This window comes from Podarcis cretensis, assembly GCF_951804945.1.
Source record: "Podarcis cretensis genome assembly, chromosome: 4".
In the NCBI taxonomy this organism is placed as follows: Eukaryota; Metazoa; Chordata; class Lepidosauria; order Squamata; family Lacertidae; genus Podarcis; species Podarcis cretensis.
Genome location: NC_137173.1, coordinates 28177872 through 28192535, shown reverse-complemented (window position 1 = coordinate 28192535; position 14664 = coordinate 28177872). Strand labels below are relative to the sequence as shown.

The 14664-nt window shown below is 43.1% G+C and overlaps 1 protein-coding gene and 1 long non-coding RNA gene across 3 annotated transcripts in view; one reads left to right on the top strand and one right to left on the bottom strand.

The window, feature by feature from the left end:
• The window catches only part of FRY (FRY microtubule binding protein), a 192737-nt gene that overhangs the window by 172462 nt on the left and 5611 nt on the right, over positions 1-14664 (bottom strand). The window contains exon 2 of one of the 2 annotated variants that reach the window (XM_079973234.1): positions 1568-1756. The exons of the other annotated variant lie outside the window; for it this stretch is intronic. The gene's annotated coding sequence lies outside the window, so the exon portion shown is untranslated. The remainder of the gene's footprint in view (positions 1-1567; positions 1757-14664) is intronic. 2 annotated transcript variants of the gene reach the window in all.
• LOC307215225 lies at positions 5492-5893 on the top strand. The gene is made up of 2 exons (XR_013838403.1): positions 5492-5553; positions 5655-5893. It is a non-coding gene; the product is annotated as an uncharacterized lncRNA (long non-coding RNA).

The following is a 14664-nucleotide window of genomic DNA, read 5'->3' as shown; positions in this document are numbered from 1 at the left end:
TAATGAACATAGCAAGAAAGTCAAACCTAGCTGTTGTTCACTTCAAATCTTGATGAACGTGTTTTCCCCCCCTTCTCATCTTGAACAAATGAAGCTTGGTGTGATGTTACATGGTCTGACCAGGTTTATTTTCCTATTTTATTTACATTGCAGAGCCTTTTATTACGTTGCCAATCCAGTTTGGAGAATTATACTACGGGTTTAGGAATTTATAACCCATTACTAATCAGTAAGAAATCTATTCCTATTTTTCACATTATCTTTCCAAGGACCTTGCATCTAAATTACTCTGAAAATATAACGTAAAAGCAGTTAATATTTGCTTTAGAATATGTAGATATTCAGAGGCTCTGTGTGTGGCTTCCTGGAATCTGCCCCCTCCCCCGCATAATGTGTTTTAAGAACATGTTAGGCAAAGGAGTGAAAAATAGGAAATAGGCATCTGTGGCACAAAGCAAAACAGAAAGCCAGAGAAAGGAACCATGAAACCCAATAATTTTGGAAGAGATCAAAATGAGCAAAAAGTCATGGAATTCATTTCTAGGGGGGTTGTTCAGTTCTACTGGTACCATTCAAGAAACCTGTGGCACTACCCATTCACTTGCCAAATATTTTAAGCTCAGAAGTAGTAAATTGATTCCAGTGGAATGCTTGGTGAACAAAACGTGACTTGTACTTATCTCAGTGCATTTACATACATACAGAGGGAATCAGCAGTGTCTGCAAAGCCTGGTGTTTCTGGAAGCACCATGCATCATGGCAGCTCTTGCAAAGTCTTTGCAAGCACAGCGATCAGCTGGTTATCAGCATCTGCAAAGCCGTGTGGGCTTTGCAGCTTGATTTCAAACCGTGTGAGAAAGGGGAAATGTCACATGCGACATCAGGCAGTTGTTAAGCCTACAATCCTGCCCACCCATTAATGTTGTTCGGCCTACCTAAATAAATAAATGCCTACCTAAATAAATCAATAAAATCTGTTCGGATATTAGCTAGTTCAGCCAACCTGGTGCCCTCCAAATGTTTTAGACCCCAACTCCCATCAGCCCCAGTCAGGAAGGCACAATGGTCAGGATTGATGTGAGTTGTGGTCCAGAACATCTGGAGGGCACCAGGCTAGGGAAAGCTGTCAAAGAATACATAATGGAAATCAGGGAGTACACTCCCAGCCCACAACAGACAAGATACCGGTAAATCCAAACATAATTTGGTTTAGAACAAATGTTTTTTCTATAGACTGTAGCGCTAGAATGACAACTACTTAGGCGTAGTACCACACACACTCCTTTCTCCATAAACACCTGATGGTTACTGGTACTGTATATCATGCTCTATAATGTCCTCACATAGCATTTCAGGCTCCTGTGTAAATTTTCAGGTCACAAAAAAATGCACTTGGATAGAAATCTTAGGACAGTACCAAGTAAGAATGCATGTCTGTTTAAACCAGAAAGCTTATTATGTGTCAGATGTGAAAAATATGGCAATGCAAATTATACAATAAGCCAGTTGTATGTTTAAATTGCAAAAACAAACATCATAAATCCAAAACAAGGAGTTTAAGTCTTACCTCACCTTGATCAGCACATTCAGTGTCTCTTTAATCAGATTAATTGTGGGATATGCTTGTCATAAACATGGGTGAGATAGTTTTGTAGAAGAGGCAGAGCCAAGTTAATTGCCTGTGATATGGATGCTGCCTTGCTTGCTTCCTAGAGACGAAAGGTATTGTTTTGCATTTGTGAACCATCTGTATCACCTAGGGAAAATAACAGTATGCATGAACTTAGGTCATCCACACTACTGTATAATATATTACTGCCACCTCTCAAAGCTAGTCATCATTTAGCTTTAACCACCAGACACACGCTTTACCAATAAATCCCTATAATTGTCTGTGAGTATTCTAAACACAGATTATGGTTTACAACAAAACCACTGCATACAAAGTAACCAATGTTATATTAGTTGCTTAGTTCTATAGCACTTCATAGTTTGTAAACAATGGTTACCTTTTCTTGTGGAGCAAAAACATTGTCCATAAATTTCATCATCATCTTTCTAAAAGGCACTGCAGCACTATTTTTTTATTAGACCGCACGGAGGCATTTCACAGGGTCCATTGCCATTAGCAATAGCAAACGTCACTCTCTTCCATTTGATGTAAATAATAGATAAGGTACTTGACTGCCTATGTTCAGTTTGATCAGATATCAAAATTATATCCCAAGGGTCAAAAAGTATCCGTTCCCCCCAGAACACAAATAGATGGCATGAGAACGAGTAGCCAGCTGTCCAACAATTCCTTTTAGCTCCTTCCTTTCTACCTCCTTTCCTAGACCCCATCACACCTTAAGGGCGGGGAGAAAATTTTAACACCTAGTGTAAAGCCTACATGCCACAATTAGTGTAAGAATGCTAGAAAAAGAAAAGGGCATTGTGGCAACTCCTCCCCATTTACACACATATAACACTTTATAAAGATGGCTTCCCACTTGTCTTTATTATGCTACAAGAAACTAGTGCTCCCCCCCCCCAGCTGAAGCACACAGGAGTCCAACATTCCTCTACCCACTTCTTGACTTTACATACTTCCAAGAAACCCAAAACAAACATTTTCAAGTCAATATGGAAGCTGGCCAGCATATGTGATTCTACACTTTTTTTCAAATCTATGACTCCTGGCTGCTCCTAGCTGCAATTGGTCAAGCTACAGGGCAGGAACAATTCGTATTTCCTCCTCTTCAACCCACCTCCAGTGTAGCAGCAGCGGAGGGCTTTAAGCTCTACCATTGCAAGCACATGAGTTTGCGCAAAGGCCCTTCCAAAATGCCCTAGCCATCCTCTTGAATCTAAGAGAATGAGGGCAGCAGGGGCGCATTTATTTGACCTGCACCAGAACCAGGGGGAACCTCCAAACCAGCTAGGGAGACAGCTTGCTGCAGTTTTTAGCACCTCCATGGATGGTGAATGCGACTGTTGTCAAACTGGCATCTGTTCGTTCAGGGCTGTCCCAAGTCACCCAGCAACTTTCTGTAACAGCTTCATGTTGAATTCCAGCACCTACTTTTCTTGGAAAAAAAGCAATGCAATAAACTAAGGGACAACAAAAGACAAGAGCCTGGGGAGGCCTCAGGGAGCCAAGTGGTACCAGCAGAGTCTTATAGTAGAGCACCTGCTTCACATGCAAAAGGTCTCAGATTCAATCCCCCACAGCTCCAGGTGGGACTAGGGAAAACTTCTGAAAACCTGGAGAGCCTCTGGCAGTGTCAACAACACTAAGCTAGATGGACCGAGGGTCTGACTTGGTATAAGGCAGCTTCCTGTGTTTCTGAGTGCTTAATTTACATGTTATCATTTTATACACCTATCTTAAAAACGTATTACCTGACCATTTTATTCAAAATGTTCATGGTGGCCTAGGAGCATTTGATTAAAGATAAACCAAACAGGCTAAAACCAGCAGTACAAAAATTATGGATGATTTTGGAGAAACGAAAAGGAAAACAAAAAGGCCCTAGCCAAGTCCTGGGGCTGAAGACTGCACAGAATTTGTATTTAATGCCCTTATTTATTTCCAACTAATCTCAATGTGTATGTCGATCATGCTGCTTATTCTCAGAGGCACCTCCTATAATGACATGTAAAGGTAAAGGTAAAGGTACCCCTGCCCGTACGGGCCAGTCGTCTCCGACTCTAGGGTTGTGCGCCCATCTCACTTAAGAGGCCGGGGGCCAGCGCTGTCCGGAGACACTTCCAGGTCACGTGGCCAGCGTGACGAAGCTGCTCTGGCGAGCCAGCACCAGCGCAGCACACGGAAACGCCATTTACCTTCCCGCTATAAAGCGGTACCTATTTATCTACTTGCACTTAAGGGTGCTTTCGAACTGCTAGGTGGGCAGGAGCTGGGACCGAAGACGGGAGCTCACCCCGCCGCGGGGATTCAAACCGCCGACCATACGATCGGCAAGTCCTAGGCACTGAGGTTTTACCCACAGCGCCACCCGCGTGTCAGCGGGTGTAAAGTGAATTTTTATTATAAGAGCGGCTGAGGAAACCCAGCCAGATGGGTGGGGTATAAATAATAAAATTATTAATAATACTAGCACTTAAATTGATTCAGGACAGATAAAAGAAGCCTTCCTGCCACAATGCAAACTATGTATGGAATTTACAGCACGGAAAAGTGGTAACTAATGACCAGAAACTGCCCATTTACTCCATCACAAAGTAAAAGCTATGGTAGATATAAAAAAAATAAATTGATGTATCAGAAGGAAATGTGTTTGAGTTGAAGGTCAGGTTAAAAAGTATTATGGATACATTCTCTTTTGCATTTAATTTAAATGCATCTGAGATTCTAATGTTGTAGTTATTCCCTTTATCTAGCAAGTCTCTGTCTGCCTGTCTCTCTCACACACACCAAAAATTAACTTAAGTAAAACAAGTCCCTTCCCTTTAAAACATCTGTAAAGGAAATGGTAGATTTTATCAAGAAAGAAAATGGCATGGGTGATCAGGGTTACTCCCAATGCAGTATTCACAATTAAAACAATTAAATAAAAATGTGATTTTCAATAGCTTGGCTATGTTAAGTTTGATAGCATTACTCTGGCACCATCTTCTGGCCCTTTGCAGTAGAGTTTTGACTGGTTTGCATAAAGCCAAAATTTTAGGCAGAGTTTAATGCCTATTGAAATAAATGATCTTAGGAGGCTCTAATGCTGCTTGGTGCCAATGATGGCTGGTGCCACTAAAAGATCACAGGGGTGTGGCCAATGAGAGGTCACGGGGACGTGGCCACGTTCTGGTTTTCTCCATATTCTCCTCTCTTGGAAAGATACTGTGGGCACTCAAGCATTACTATTTTACAGATACTTAACTAAACTGCAAAGGTCTTACTGCCGTTCAGAAGAGGTTCCTGCTGCCACAACCGCTTCTCTGCTGAGACAAAACTTTTCCACCTGTTCTGTCTCTCATCCTTATCCTCCTCCTTTGCAAAGAAACAGTGAATACCTAACCACAGTTTTATTAATACTTAGCACCCAAGTGTCTATTTTGGTTCCGAAGGGATTCTTGCTGTTGCAACGTCTACTGTAGATTCATGCCACTATAACTATACATTACTCATAGTTAAACCTCACTATTGCCAGTTGTCTAGTATTTTCTTTCAAACTTTCAGGAGATATGAATGTTGACCTTATAGCAGAGAGACAGTTCCACCATAAACAATGATTGAATGTCTAAGAGTGAAAGACACCAGTGTATCCAGAACCTTGCCCTTCGGTGTCTTTCATCTGTAATGAGATACTGTGCTCATAGTTTTATTTTTCACATTTATCAAGTGCTCTCGACATTAGCCTGGGCTCTTTTTGCAGCTTAATTCAGAAACGCAACAGAAACTGGTATGTGAATGGAAAATGGACTAGAAGCTACAGTACATGTTTGCCAAATAGCTCTTGACATGCAGTATCTAAAAGAAATACTGTATACAATCCAGTTTACAATGCCAATTCAGAATGAAGCCCCTGCAAGATCAATGGGGCCTACTCCCAGGTAAGTATGCACACTTAACATCGTATTTTGCCTCCTCTATCAGTTAGAACTCAGCATTTTCACTCACTTCCACTTCACTGTCTCCCTTTATTCTCTCTCAGCATCAAGATAATGCACCAGATGGCTGTTTTCACAAGACTCCTGCTACCTTCTCCCATTGCCCATTGCTAAATACAGCTCGTACCACCTTCCAAAAGTCAGACTACATTCATCGGATTCAGCCTCAAACTACCATCTGGCGCAATCACACAGAGACTGCTGGAGCCTATTCAGTTTTAATATGTCAGAACATTCTCTTGAAGAATGCGCAATAATAAATCATGAACCCCTCAGATCATCACCAGGGGCCTCCGATTTTTATCCATGTTAATCATTCCATGTTGAAGTAATTTCTGTTCCCAGAGGACATTGAGCAGCATTCACAAGCTAACACACAGCCCACGATACCATCTCACCCTTCTTCCAGGGACCTCAGGATGGTGTACATGCTGCAGTACCATTTTATCCTAAAAATGAACTATCCTACACCTGGGATAGCTCAGTCGGTAAAGCATGAGACTCTTAATCTCTGGGTCATGGGTGAAAGATTCCTGTACTGAGGGATTTGGATTAGATGACTCTTGTGGTCCCTTGTGGACCACTTTTCTGAATTTTCTCTTCATGACAACCCAACCAAGTAGAGTTGAGACCTAGTGACTTGCCAAGGCCATTCAGTGAGCTTCAATAGCTGAGTGGGAATTTGAACTTGGGTTTTCCTGGTTCAAGACCAGTGGAGGCAGGTCTGTTAGGGCAAATGAGGTACCACCCCACCAACATCAGTCTGCCTACAATCAGCCCTCATCCGCTGACCTTCTTATAGGCAGTTCAGGAGCATCGCTAGCTGTCACATCACTCCCCACCCTGACTTTAGTCTTAGTGCTGCCCTTGTAGAATTCTGCAGGGAGGAGGAGGATGGAGGCGGAATTGTCATTGGCTCGGGCTACACCTGCTGTTGGTCACCCTGTATTCAGCCCTACTGGTCCAAATAGGCACCAGCTTAAGGTTGCCATACGTGCAGAATTTCCCGGACATAGCTGGCAATCAGCCATCGGAAACAGTGACTGGGCGGAAATTGCTGAAACGTCCAGGAATTCTGGCAACACATGTCGTTGTGTCATTTTTGGTGATTTCCCTTAAAAATAGCTCAAAAACTTCATTCCCCTCCCCCAAGATTTTGCCAAGAAAAAGCTCAAACAACTTTGCCCAGAAAAGCTAAACAATCTTTCTGTCTGGTTTTTTGCTTTTTGAAATAGGGCAACCCTACACTATGATCCTTAGGGACACAGGTGGCACTGTGGTCTAAAACCACAGAGCCTAGGGCTTGCCGATCAGAAGGTTGGCGGTTCAAATCCCCGCAACAGGGTGAACTCCCATTGTTCAGTTCCAGCTCCTGCCCACCTAGCAGTTCGAAAGCACGTCAAAGTGCAAGTAGATAAATAGGTACCGCTCTGGCGGGAAGGTAAACAGCGTTTCTGTGAGCTGCTTTGGTTTCACCAGAAGCGGCTTAGTCATGGTGGCCACATGACCCGGAAAAACTGCCTGTGGACAAACGTCGGCTCCCTCGGCCAGTAAAACGAGATGAGAGCCACAACCCCAGAGTTGTCCACGACTGGACCTAAAGGTCAGAGGTACCTTTACCTTTACACTATAATCCAAGTCCATCCAGTCAAGTTTTTTTTAAAAAAATCCATAATATGTACAAGCAAATTTTTAAAACGCAGTGAATTAGCAGGGCACATTCTCTTATGAGGAAAACACACACATCTAAACAGAATAGTAAATGATGTAAATAGTAAATAGTAAATGCATATTCTGCAATAGATACTGTACATACTAGACAGCAGCCTCAGGGACAAAACTAAACACGAAGTGTGGCCGAAGTTCCTGGCATTCTTTTTCTTTAGTTAGAACCGTCTGTGGGAGGTTGCTAACTTGATTAGGCACTGGTGGGATGAGGTTAAACCTTTTCACCCTATGGCATTTCCCAACTGGCTCAATGGAGGCGGAGGAAGGTAAGGTCCTCCGTGGAGCGCAAAGCAGCTTCAGAGAGAAAGAGGTATTAACCTGGAAAATGGAATGGGGTGAAAACCTCATACCCTTGCCTCTGTATCATTGCTTTTTCCAGTGACGTTAGAATCCCCACACAACTGCTTTGAAGTAAACAACAAAGGAGATCCTGATCGTGCATCTCCTGCATCCACATAAATACTCTCCTCATCAGTTGTGCTAGAAATAATTTCCTGCACTATTTAGCTGGTTAATGTATTGGTCGCAGCTGTGGCAGCCTGTGAACCTAACAACTCAAGCAGCACCACTCAACTGCTTAGTAACAGAAAGGATGGAGAATAAACCAGAGAAGTCGCAATGTTTTGCCACTACGAAATGAATATAAGAAGCAGAAGCTGAGGTGGGGGGGGCATAGATTTTGTGTGTGTGGTTGTGTGTGTGTGTGTGTGTGTGTGTGTGTGTGTGTGTGTGTTTCTCACATTCTCCCAGCCAGATGGGTTATTTTTAAAACACAAATGTTCATGCTTTATGTACATAAACTAGTGTATACATATTAATTCTAGAGCTCTGTTTAAGGGCTTGTCCACCCCAGAGAACTGTGTAAGTTGTTTGCATTCCCATTTTATTTGTGTCATCCACATGACATTATGCTCAAACAGCACCAATATTGATGATTTCTCCATGTAGATTCAGGTTTTCCTGACATGGTTAGAATCAAATTAATTGGAGAAAATTTTTGTTCCAAACTGCTTCACTTGGACTTGCAGGCAATTTGTTTCAGTGTTTTTTCAGTGGGTGGATCAATAGTCACCTTACTGCTATTCCCCTGTCCACTCCCACTCTTTCCTTAATGCTTTCATTTCTTTTCCGGCTGTGCTTGTAACTATTTCCAGCATACACACATTCTTTTGATCCCTCAGATTTGCACAAATCTAGAGAGCCACACAAGTAAAACATATTAGAAATTTCTACACCACATACTGCTCAGCAATCTGAAAAGTGTGTGTGCTGAGAATTTACTATTGCTTTCCATTCTTTTCTGCCCATGCTCATAACTATTTCTGGTGAGCTCTTGAACAGAGGAACATGTATACATATACAGTGGTACCTTGGTTTTCGAACGTAGGTAATCCGTTCCAGAAGACCGTTCAATTTCCAAAACGTCTGAAAACCAAGGTACCACTGTATTTGCTCTGTACATTTAAAGCAATATCATACCAGTTTAAACAGTCACAGCTTCCTCCAAAGAATCCTGGGAACTGTGGTTTGGTTAAGAACACTGAGAGTTGTTAGGAGACCCTTATTCCCCATCAGAGAGCTACAATTCCAGAGTTTGCAGGAAGAGGGATGGAATTGTAGCTCTGTGAGGGGAATAAGGAATCTACTGACATTTGTCAGCACCTTTCACATACTACAGTTCCCAGTATTCTTTGCAGGAAGCCATGTCTCTTTAAAGCAGTGTAATACTGCTTTAAATGTATAGTGCAGATAGGGCCTATATAGTTTGATCCCTCAGATATGCACAAAACCAGAAAATTGCAAATGTGTATGCTCAGAACTCCAGGGACGCAGGTGGCGCTGTGGGTTAAAGCCTCAGCGCCTAGGGCTTGCCGATCGAAAGGTCGGCGGTTCGAATCCCTGCGGCGGGGTGCGCTCCCGCTGCTCGGTCCCAGCGCCTGCCAACCTAGCAGTTCGAAAGCACCTCCGGGTGCAAGTAAATAAATAGGGACCGCTTACCAGCGGGAAGGTAAACGGCGTTTCCGTGTGCGGCTCTGGCTCGCCAGAGCAGCGATGTCACGCTGGCCACGTGACCCGGAAGTGTCTCCGGACAGCGCTGGCCCCTGGCCTCTTAAGTGAGATGGGCGCACAACCCCAGAGTCTGTCAAGACTGGCCCGTACGGGCAGGGGTACCTTTACCTTTACCTTATGCTCAGAACTTAGTGATGCCTGACTGTGTGCTTTTGCACACTTCTTGGGTGGTTAAAAACAAGGTATCTGTCCACACACTCAGTTGGTATTTAATTGGCAGAGACAAACACAAAAGGGAACATGTGCTGATATGAACGGTAAAGACCAAAGTTGTTCCTCATATTCAGATTCAAATATGCACAGGTGTGAACTACTCTGGTCCAATGTGAATGGTGCGGAAAGTGGATTAACAGCTAATTAATGCTTGACTGTGGACAAGGCCTATGGAAATACTAACATTAACCATAGTGTGATGTGGGCTGACTTGCTTCACATTGCAGTTCAGCCTCCAATGTATGGATTGCTTCACCATGTTCCTAGTTCTGAGTGAATGGCACTCGGCAGTCTCCAGGTTATGAAGTCATTTATGTATTTTCTATTGTTTATATCATTTCACTGGTGCCTTTTAAATATAAGAACCTTTTAAAAAAAAATCTGGAATACTAATTCACCAAAATATTATGCTTGGCATTCCCAGTAGCTTTACAGCAGTTTCTTCCATAGATATCAAGGTGGTCCAAGCCTGGTAAATATCATCACACCCTTTTGCAGTTGCAGTGCCTACAAATGGCTTTTGTGTGAGCTTATAAGGTACATTATTTCTTTTGGGTACATTTTGTTTCAAGCCTTTTTTTAGCAAGGTATGTTCTAAAATAACAGAGAGCAACATAAAACAAGTCAGGCTTTCAAAAATAAAGATCATTATTTTTTCCACAGAAAATCTGCTAAAAATAGTGATCTCTTGAGAATATGAAAAGCAGAGAGAGTACTATATTGGTCCTGTGACATTATTCATATTCAAATACAAAACCCATTAGACAATCACCCCTGCCCACATTGTTTCAATAGTAACTATTCAAGCTGAATGCGTGTTTAAACAGGTTTTAATGAAACCTAACATGGCTTTTCAAAGAAATCTAGTTGTCACTCCCCCCCCCCTTTTTATTATTGTTTTATTTTAAAAGACAATAAAATCATAGAATTCAGAAAGATGGCAAACATACATTCAAGAGAGTGACCAAAAACAACAACCTCATAACAAATTCCTTCCAATACATCTAATAATACTGACAGAATCCACTGAACTAACAATGATCAAAGGGACAATGAGCAGACGGTTACAAATTCTACCAAATAAACTCATACTTAGATGTAATGGAAATCCGAAACAGTCAGGGCCGGCCCATGAGATGTGGTGAGGGGGTTGTCTCAGGGCAGCAAGGCTCCCAAGGGTGGTGTTGCTGCCATTGTACACCCCCTAAGCACCACCACTGGGCACCTCCTGGGTGCTCGCCACCTCTGTCACAGGGCTGTCAGGCAAGGACTGTCCAGAGTGAGGTAACTCTTTATTGTCAAAGGTACCCTTTGACAACAGGAAAAGGCATGTCCTCTATGGGCATAGCCAGGGAGGGCAGCTGTCCCCTGCCCAGATCAAGTAAAATAATGGCAATACTTAACTGACCAAACACGTTGGTTCTGAGCCCCCCAACAAAAACCCTCCCCCCCCAACAAAATTCCTGGCTGTCCACCAGTCCTACACCTTTCAGGTTCCCCTAGGCATGCACCCAATGAGGCAATTGCAGCAACAGAGAGGCCCCGCCCCCGACCTCAGCATATATATCTTCCCTATCCTGTTGCTGCAGCTTCTGCTCACCCCTCTTCATTCCTCTCCTGGTCCTGGGAGACAGTGGTGCAGGAGAGGGCAGGAAGAGGAGGTGTAGAAGCCCCTGACTCTACATCAGCCTGACGGATCTCTCTCTCCTCCTGCACCTGTTTCTTCACTCTCCAATCCTGCAGCTTCTCTTGCCTCTGAGTCTCAACTCCTGGTTCTTACAGGTTGCCCTAGTTCACTGATCCCTTCTTCCAAGTCAGTCTCCAACCCACCTTATTCTGGGGCCTACTCATCAGTATCCAGCCACCCCTCTCCAGTGTTTAGCAATTCCCTGACACACTCGTTGCTTTGTGCTTGCCAGTGCCAGGTGCCTCTGCCACTGCAGTCATGCCCACCGTTGCGCCCAGTGTTCAAAACTCCCAATGTTCTAGGCGCATTTTGCGACAAGGGGTTTCATTAGCACAAGACGTTTCTGAGCTCTGGGCACAGTACTGGGCCTACGATTTCAGATTAAAACTGCAGATTGGAAGGAAAGGAGGACCTTTTTCTGCCTCCCCACTTCCAGCATGGCTTTGTGGTTGTTGTTTTTTTTGCAGTCTTCAGATTAGGACTAGACCATGTGAAAAATGAATATAAGATTTCAGCTGAAGTTAATTCATTCTCAGCTTTGTATTCTTGTTATAAAAAAAGTGTGCCTAGGCATTCCATTGTTGTGCCCATAACCTAGGTTTAAGGTGCCATTTAGCTCCCAGCTTTCCTATCTCAGTTTCTCCTCCTACTCCACCATCGCAAGAAGAAGCCCTGATACACTGGTGCCAGCAGGTGGGCGGTGGCACCTCCACCGCAGAGGTGGAGCATAAGGAGACTGTAAGCACCTGGAAACACGTGGTGAGCTGCAGGCATTAGGTACCTGGTGGCAGCTAGTGGCAAGCGCCTGGCGGTGAGGAGCAGGAGGTGGCAGTGGACGCAGCAAGGCTATGCTGGGGGTTTTGCCTCAAGTGGCAAAATGTCCTGAGCAGGCCCTGAAAACCATCGTTTCTTCATGTGTGAAATAAACTTCCACCAAATTGCAGCAAAATCCTCTGGGTCTGCCTGGCCTCTGAAAGTCTTTAAATGATGGGTTAGCTTCTCCAAAATGGCAATAAGCAATGCCTTTGAATACTACCTATCCAAAGGAACACACAATAAATCTTTCCAGCCCTATGAAACAACCCATCAAGCTGCAACCGTTAAATAAATTACTAGCTCCAGGTCCTGAGTGACCCACCTGATACCAGACCAGTAAGGAAGCCATTTAGAAGGAAGACAATTTTGAACCCTTTTAGAAATATATTTACACCAGAAACAAGAAGTACAACTACTGTATATATTGCAGTGAAGTTACGTATAAAATAAGTATGTGCAAATCTGTGGCTTTTAACATGATCACTCCAATCGATGTAAGGGTAATGGGCAGCCATAGCTGCATGGGCAATAGAGCCCATAAACTGCTGCTATTTGTGCAAAATTACCTGATTCACCAAAAAAATGTGCATCTCCGCTTGATTAGACACTCCGATCAGCTGCTCAGGACATGGCAAGAACAGAAGGCTGCTGAGAAGATAGCGTAATGACATAGTTCAGTCACTATGTAGTCCTGTACTTAGCTGTATCCGGGTGGAGTTTCTTGTTAAGAAAGATGAAAAAGTTCTTGCCTAGCTTCCTCCAAGCTTTCCGTGGTAGAGGCATTTAGGCTGCCCCCTTCCTCGCTACCCATAAACTTAATCAGATCCCCTGGCTGCTACATACACTGAGTTGGGTTGGGGCAACTGTGTTGCTTTGTAATCTATATCTACGTTTAAGAATGCAGTATACTGTACACTGATCAGCCATGGTAGCTTTGGTGAGCTAGTCGCAAGAATTGCTTGCTTGCTTGCTTGCTTGCCTGATTATGTCTGAAGTATGCATGAACATCAAAAGAGACCAGCATGTAAATCATTCCTAATCTTACGAACCTATCAATTATTCAGAAGCTTAGTTCTTCTTGTGCTCCCTTATAGGCAGGTCACCATGACAACATCACATTTCACTTCCTGATCTTAAGTAAGTGAACTCTGAAAACTAACATTAGCTTCAACTGTTGCATTACTTGATGTGGCACCATATCACCACATAATCACTAGGCAAATGCCAGTATTTGAATGCAGCTTAATTTGGTTAGGTCCTCTCAAGAATACAGGCATACTGTTGTTTAAATGTGCATGGGGATAAGCCCTTTAACCAACTAGATTTCAGTTAACTAGAGTGAGGTCTGTCTTTCTTCACACTTAGGCAAGCAGGAGTTGTTGGCAATACCAAAAAATGAGAGAAAGCAATATTTTGAAAAACAACTTCAGGCACATCAAAATAAACATACCTTGGCATGCTAGGAATATATTACTCCAATACCCAAGACAATAAACAAGAATTAAAGATTACAGAATCATAACTACCTAAATTATATTGGGCAGGGGGAGGGGATCAGAAACAGACTTGTCTTCCAGTACGACAGAAGCTGCCGCAAACATGATGCATTTATCAGCAACTGACTCCCAAAACCTGAAAGACAGAGTAGGTTCTATTTTTAATAAATAAGAAAGATGAGAAGATGTGGCAAAGCTATCTCCAGACCACAAAGCATCTACTGCAGATGTATTGTCCGGGATATTTTAACGCGTTCAAATATTGATCATTTATTATGATCAGTGCTCACAGGGCCTAATCTGAAACCAGTTCAGCTCTGAAATATTAAGTCTATTTTACTCGTTTTAACTATGCCTTGGTGTTATGTGCAAACACAGACACTTCCTTAACTATGTTTTAAGTGTGGTGGCCTGAAAAGGGCCATTTCCTCCAAAAAAACTGTCCAGTCCTCTTCTAAAACTACCCAGGTTGGTGGCCAACAATGCCTACTGTGGAAGTGAGTTCCATAGTTTAACTATGTGCTGCCTGAAGAAACACTTTATTTTACTGTCCTTAATCTTCCAACACTCAGCTTCACTGGCTGTCCATGGATTCTGGTGTTATGTTATGCAGAATTTTATAAACTTCTACCATGTCACCACTTCTTCCTTGTCTTTTCCCTAAAGTCCTAAACTGCAACGTTTCTTCACAGGGGAGTCACTTCATCCCCATGAACATTTTGGTTGCCATTTTTTTGTTTTTAACCTTTCCAAACCCTACAATTAGGGCTGGGAGATATCTCAATATGGTGACATATCAACAGCTAAACATTGTGATATATCAGTATATCACGATGTCTGAAATAAGAATGGAACTATGTAGGGATAAACACTACAATGGTCGTTTTGAGGTGAGCAGTCCAGAACTGGATGCAGTATTCTGAATGCAGTCACATCATAGATTTGCATGAGGTAGCCTACCTACCATGACATAGGACACATGGGGAAGGAGAATGTGCATATGTGCAGTTCATGCTGAGATGCACTGCACACACCCCTTTATGG